The sequence below is a fragment of the Artemia sp. Qi Xiang Cuo genome, chromosome 21 (assembly GCF_049724085.1).
Source record: "Artemia sp. Qi Xiang Cuo chromosome 21, ASM4972408v1, whole genome shotgun sequence".
Lineage (NCBI taxonomy): Eukaryota > Metazoa > Arthropoda > Branchiopoda > Anostraca > Artemiidae > Artemia > Artemia sp. Qi Xiang Cuo.
Window position 1 is genome coordinate 27182189 of NC_142814.1, and position 7257 is coordinate 27189445.

General features: G+C 34.4%; 1 protein-coding gene across 6 annotated transcripts in view; it reads right to left on the reverse strand.

The window, feature by feature from the left end:
- Nucleotides 1-5046, reverse strand: part of LOC148939397 (uncharacterized) — a 112383-nt gene extending 107337 nt beyond the window's left edge. For 3 of the 6 annotated variants that reach the window (XM_089106591.1, XM_089106585.1, XM_089106590.1), the window contains exon 1: nt 5000-5046. The gene's annotated coding sequence lies outside the window, so the exon portion shown is untranslated. Of the gene's footprint in view, nt 1-4950 lie in introns of all 6 variants that reach the window. The other 3 variants (XM_089106587.1, XM_089106586.1, XM_089106589.1) reach the window with 3 other exon arrangements.
- Nucleotides 5047-7257: the final 2211 nt, after the last annotated feature.

The following is a 7257-nucleotide window of genomic DNA, read 5'->3' on the forward strand; positions in this document are numbered from 1 at the left end:
GTGTGTGTGTGTAATTGAATGTATGTCTCTTAGTGTGTTTGTCCTGTATGCATTAGGCTACTATACTGTTCATCACATTCTTAAGATTCTCAAGAAACTTCAAGAAAATGTTGAATACACTCTTGCAAAGGATTTAGGCGTAAAATCCCCCTCCCCCTCTAAATAATTTTCATGCTGACTGAAATTAGAGACCTCTCACCATAAATAATTGATAGCCTTTTCCAGTCATATTATTCATATTTTCTTGATATTCACTTAATGGGTTAGATAAGTATGAAATCTGTCATCTAACACACTACCAATTTTTTTTTTTGTAAAATCACTGAATTTGGTATTCAATAGTTTTGATCATTTGGTATTCGCCTAATTTTTCAAATTATCTTAAATGACAGCATGGAGCAAGTTAAGGATTTCAATCCTTGTAATACTCTGTGATGATTTTCTTGTCTGGCTGCTTATTACTTTCTGGTTGACAATTCAGCTACCTCCCAATGAAGAGGAACTCTTGATGTAGCCATTCTTTGTCAATTTTGTACTTAAATTCATAAGTTGACTCAGCAGATAGTATGTCTTCTGAAAGCTAGTTTTATAGGTTGGCAACTCTCTGGCTGAAGATGTGGCTTCTTCCTCTAGTGGAATAATTTTGCTTTGAAAGTCCTCTTGTCATGTGATGCAAGGGATAGGCAAATAGATCAGGACATGTATTCTTAAGTATAAATTTATGGGCAAGATTATCATCTCATTGTTTTCCTTTTTATGTATGTGTGGGAAGTTTAAGATAGTGCATATGTTCTTCATAAGGCATTTGCTGCAACCCACTGATCATCTTAGTTGCTCTACTTTTCTACTAGTTGATGTAGTTTTCTCAGGGCTTCTTTGTCTTTTTTTAGAAAAGGGGATGCCAAAGACCTTCCACTCCCAAGTTACAGTCAAACCAATGCCTTACACAATTTCGTAAGTTCTCTAGGATGCAGGCTTGAGATTGTTCTTCTGACAATGACAAGGGATTGAAAGGTAGACAATGATACAGCCTTGGAATGGGTGCTGAAATTCAATGTGTCATCAACAATGACTCCAAGATCTCTTCCTTTAGGAACTGCCAAAAAAAGATTACCTTGGAGGTAATACTGCTGACATTGATCATATTTACTAGAATAGAGCACACAACATTTACCAATATTGAAGACAAGGAACCATGTGTAAGTCCAATTTCCAAAACTATTAAGATCAATCTGGGTAGATTGTAAATCAGAAGCTGTGGTGGTTTTACCAATAATTTAGAACCATATGCATATAGAGTGAGGAGGTTTGGTAGAAGAATTTGGTTCATCATTTATATAAAAGTTGAAGAGTTGTTCCAAGAATAGTACCCTGAGGGACACCACTTAAAACTGCTGCAGAGGAGGAAAACAAGGAACACCACCAGAACTACTTACATCCTAGACATGAAGGAGGTGTTGTAAATACTATTAAAACACAAACACAGACATAATTTTAAAGAAGAGAGTAGATAAAATCAGCTTAAGGAAACACCTGTACACAAAGAGGCATGCACTTGTTGATCATTTCTATATAATTTAACTTGATCTGTTTTCCCCTTAATTGTTTAAATGAGTCCCTATTACTTTCTAAACCCACATTATGTATGTTATCCAGGTCAAAGCAGGACCTATGGTAAGCCTACCAATAAATGAAATGATGTATATGAATTATGTCAATACTGACACAACTTAATGAATAGAAATAAAAAATCAGTAAAATTCTACTTTAGCTACTCTTGGCTATCTTGGAAAGGGGTTAGGTTAGGAAAATGAAACTTTCAGGGGTGGGTCTACAGGCTAAAATATGTCCCAAGAGGGTATTTTGAAGTACCTACCTTCACTCCTCTCTCTAGAGGGTCCTGAAATTTACCTATATGACATGTCTATACCTATTGAAATTTTGACAGAACAACATTTTACCTTAATTTTTTCTTATAGGTTTCTTTTTCTCTGGCTTCAGTTATGAAAATGCACTTCCTGTTATTTGAATAGAATTTTAAGCCATATCAATATTTTTTTTTTCAAAATTTAGGAAATGAATTTGCGTATGTTTAAAACCTTATAAATTGGGATTGAGCAAAGTTGTGAAGCTGAAAACAATGTTGTGAAGCTGAAAACAATTTTATTGTACTTCATTTAAGCAAAAGATCTATTTTTCAAGGTTTCACTTTTATTACACTCAGATTTTCAAAGGTCATCAAAGGTCAGGGCCCTCTAGAGGGAGAGGGAGTGGAGGTAGGTACTTCACAATACCTTCCCATGACATACTTTGGTAAATTTTCAGCAATACATATTATTGACTTACAAATAAAGTAAACATACTACTGAATACCTTTTCTCATGCTCTTTACAAATATACTAATTATTTTTGTGAGAAATGTATTTGGTAAAATTCTACTTTAGCTGCTTTTGGCTATCTTGGAAAAGGGATAGGTTAGGAAAATGAAACTTCCATGGATGGATCCACAGGCTAAAGTGTGTCCTGGGAAGGTATTTTGAAGTACCTACCTCCACTACTTCTTCCTCTAGAGGGCCCTGAAATTTGCCTACATGACAGGTCTATTATCTGGTGAAATTTTGACAAAACAACATTTTACTTTAATTTTCAGTTTCTTTTTCTCTGGCTTTAGTTCTGACAATGCAATTCCTGTCATTTGAGTAGAATTTTAAGCCATATCAATGCTTTTCAAAATTTAGGAAACATATTTACATATGTTTAAAACCTTATAAATTGGGATAGAGCAAAGTTGTGAAGCTGAAAACAATTTTATTGTACTTTATTTAAGCAGAAGATCTATTTTGCAAGGTTACTCTTTTATAACACACAGATTTTTAAAGGTCATCAAAGGTCAGTACCCTCTAGAGGGAGAAGGAGTAGAGATAGGTACTTTGTAATACCTTCCTGGGACATACTTGGGTAAATATTTACTAAATCATATTATTGAGTTATGACTAAAGTGAATATACCACTTGATGCCTTCTTTTATGCTCTTATGAATATAATAATCATTTTTGTCAGAAATGAATTTTAGTCCCCACCCCTTTCAGGGTATATATTTGCAAATTAGAAGGGTGGGGTGGAAGTTTTGGTATAAATTTATGATTCGGGCACCTGATAAGGAGACATGTAAAGAAAACAAATTCTAACTTTAAATTATTTGTAATGATCCTAGTTATTATCTTATCAAAGGGGAGAGACTCTATCAGCAAGTCTTTCCTCTAAAAATCCTTCTTTTTTCAGCTTAAAAGAAAAAGTTTCCAAAACCCACGCTGCTGAGATTCAATGCCTAAGACTTTTGAAATTGCCGCTATATAAATTTCAGCCAAATAAGTTGTTTTATAGATAGCATTCATGCCGGTCTTTTTAATACTTTTTTTTTAATGAGCAGTGGTGCAAGGCGAAAATCAAAATATGAGTGCTAAAGACCAGCATGAACACTATCTATAAAACAACTTATTTGGTGGCAATTTCAAAAGACTTAGGCATTGAATCTCAGAGGCATGGGTTTTGGAAACTTTTTCTTTTAAGCTGGAAAAAGAAGGATTTTAAGAGGAAAGACTTGATGATAAAGGTTCTCCCCTTGGATAATATGTTAACTAGGATCATTATACATATTTTAAAGTAAGAATTGTTTTCTTAACATGTCTCCTTATCAGGTGCCACAATTCTAAATTTTTTCCAAAGTTTAAACTTACACCTCAGTTACATCAGAAATAAAATTTACCCCCATCCCCCTAATGTGCAAATATATACCCTGAATTGTAAAAATATGGGTGGGGATAAAATTCATTTCCAACAAAAATGATTATTATATTTGTAAAGAGCATAAAAAAAGGCATCGACTGGTATATTCACTTTGGTCAATATATACGAAATCATATTATTGATTTAGTACTAAAGTGAATACACCATTTGATGGCTTTTTTTATGCTGATTATGAATATAATAAGCTTTTCTCTCGGAAATGATTTTCAGCCCCCCCCCCCTATATAGGATATACCTAACCTAACCCTGAATTTGCCTATATAGGGGGGGGGGCTGAAACTCATTTCCGATAGAAATGCTTATTATATTTGTAATCAGCATAAAAAAAAGGCATCGAATGGTGTATTCACTTTTGTCCTAACTCAATAATAAGATTTTGTAGATATTGACCTTTATTTGAAACTAAATAATATGATTTGGTAAATATTTACCCATACTTTAGCCTGTTGACCCATTCCTGAAAGTTTCATTTTCCCAACCTAACCCCTTTCCAAGAAAGGGGTTAAGTAGCTAAAGCAGAATTTTACCTAAAGTTTAAACTTACCTCTTATTTTCATCAGAAATAAACTCAACCCTGCACCCTCCTAATGTGTAAATATATACCCTGAATTGGTATAATATAGAGGTGGGGGTAAAATTCATTTCCAATAAAAATGATTGTTATATTTGGAAAGAGCATAAAAAGAGGCATCGAGTAGTACGTTTACTTTAGTCGTAAGTCCAATAATATGAACTGCCAAAAACTTACCCAGGTCAATATATACGAAATCATATTATTGAGTTAGGCCTATATCTAAAGTGAATACACCATTTGATGCATTTTTATATGCTGATTATGAATATAATAAGCATTTCTATCGGAAATGAACTTCAGCCCCCACCTAGAAATGCCCCTTAAGGGTTAGGTTAGGTATAGCCTATATAGGGGGGACTGAAATCCATTTCCGAGAGAAATGCTTATTATATTCGTAATCAGCAAAAAAAAGGCATCGAATGGTGCATTCACTTTAGTCCTAACTCAATAATATGATTTCGTATATATTGACCCTTACCCATAGGCTAGCCTACTTTAGCCTGTAGACCCATCCCAGAAAGTTTCATTTTTCTAACCCTTTTCCAAGATAGCCAAAAGTAGAATTTTACCTAAATTAACATTGTGTCTACCATTAACCTTAAAGATGTAGCTTTTAACCTGTTCTGACAGTCTTGGTCTGCTGAATCTTTAGCACAGGCCAAAATGCTCAGACTTCTTCTTCTTCTTCTATTTAACAGCAGGCGGCTTTTCAGTAATACTATTAAGCCGTTTTCTTTTTGCTTCACTTTGTGGCAGGGTTACCACCCTGGCTTGGAAGAATTTACTAGATCTGAGAAGAAAAATTTACTAAATCACATATGTTTTTACTAAATGCTCAAAAAAAAAAAAAAATTTGCGCGTGTGGCTAGCTCCGTACGCGCACCATCAATCATCGATTTCTAATACAGAAGGATAATCAATAGGATTTACACAATCTTTTTTTTTTCTTGTTTTTTTTCTTTTCCTTTTTCTTTCGTTTTCATAGAATGATTGAAAATTTCGGAACCTATAAGTTCAAAAATCCTTTTTTATTATTATTTGGATGTACTACTGGATAGGCGTCATATTCCAGATGCGGTGTATCCAAGACCTCAAAAATAGTCTGGAATCTTGGATTCTGGAAATCCTGCTGATGAAGCCTGGCTTTAATTTATCAATGGTCTTCAGGTCATAAAATTCAGATATATTACAAACAAGGCCGTATCCAGGGGGGGGGGGTTACCCGGTTTCAAACCCCCCCCCCGAAATTTTTGACCGAGTCGAAAATAAGTCAAAAATTAGTGAAACCTAGGTAAAAATCAGTATAATTAGTCGAAAACTGAGTCAAAAATAAGTACCCCCCCCCCCCCCGAAAAAGTCAAAATTTAGTAAAACCTCCCCGAAAAAAAATCCTGGATCCGCCCTTGATTGAAAAATTAAAAACCAATCAACGAAGAAAAACAGCTGCAACTCATATTCACGGAGCAATTCAGGCGATGGAGTAATTAGAATCTCAGTTGTGTTTGAAAGTGACGGCTTTTGAAATTTGTCCCCCGGTTTCTTTTTTTAGGTTTGAAATCTAGACCCTTCAATTTTGCATTTTTAAGAGGAAATTTGTCAGTTTTAAAACACTAATTGGGCTGGTCTTTAAATAAGGGATAAACTGCTTACAAAGAGTTCTTGCAAATTTTAAAGCAATTAATTTAGGATTTTTTTTACTAATTTTTTCTGGATTCTCTCTCGTTCGTATTCAAGGGAATCAAAAGCCAATACAATCTATGTCACTTCAAAACGAAAATGACGTAAAAGGGTACCGGTTTAGTTGTAAAATTATTTAAATTAAAAAGTACACCTCAAATTGGACTAGGGTTGCCAAGAAAAAGAAAACTTATATTACATACAATAATTAGTTTAAAAAATATCATTGTGTCAATAGTTTTTATGTCAGAAAAATCATACAAATTGAAAAGTAAGAAGAAAAATATGTAGTCACAATTAAAAAAAAAAGTCGCAATTAAAAGGCTTTAATCGTCCTCGGCCTCATCCGAATTTAAAGTATCCACTAGTGTCCAGGGGCGCCAATGAAGCATTGCTTCATCCTGCTGATGAAGCCTGGCTTTAATTTATCAATGGTCTTCAGGTAATAAAATTCAGATATATTACAAACAAGGCCGTATCCAGGGGGGGGGGTTACCCGGTTTCAATCCCCCCCCCCCGAAATTTTTGACCGAGTCGAAAAAGTCAAAAATTAGTGAAACCTAGGTAAAAATCAGTATAATTAGTCGAAAACTGAGTCAAAAATAAGTAACCCCCCCCCCCGAAAAAGTCAAAATTTAGTAAAACCTCCCCCGAAAAAAAATCCTGGATCCGCCCTTGATTGAAAAATTAAAAACCAATCAACGAAGAAAAACAGCTGCGACTCATATTCACGGAGCAATTCAGGCGATGGAGTAATTAGAATCTCAGTTGTGTTTGAAAGTCACGGCTTTTGAAATTTGTCCCCCGGTTTCCGTTTTTAGGTTTGAAATCTAAACCCTTCAATTTTGCATTTTTAAGAGGAAATTTGTCAGTTTTAAAACACTAATTGGGCTGGTCTTTAAATAAGGGATAAACTGCTTACAAAGAGTTCTTGCAAATTTTAAAGCAATTAATTTAGGATTTTTTTTTACTAATTTTTTCTGGATTCTCTCTCGTTCGTATTCAAGGGAATCAAAAGCCAATACAATCTATGTCACTTCAAAACGGAAATGACGTAATAGGCTACCGGTTTAGTTGTAAAATTATTTAATCAGCTCTGATTTTCATTATCATCATAAAAAAAAATAAGGATACAAATAGTCAGCCAGAGTGTATGTGGTGAATGACCCCGCTACTGAGCTGAGATCAATCATGAAACT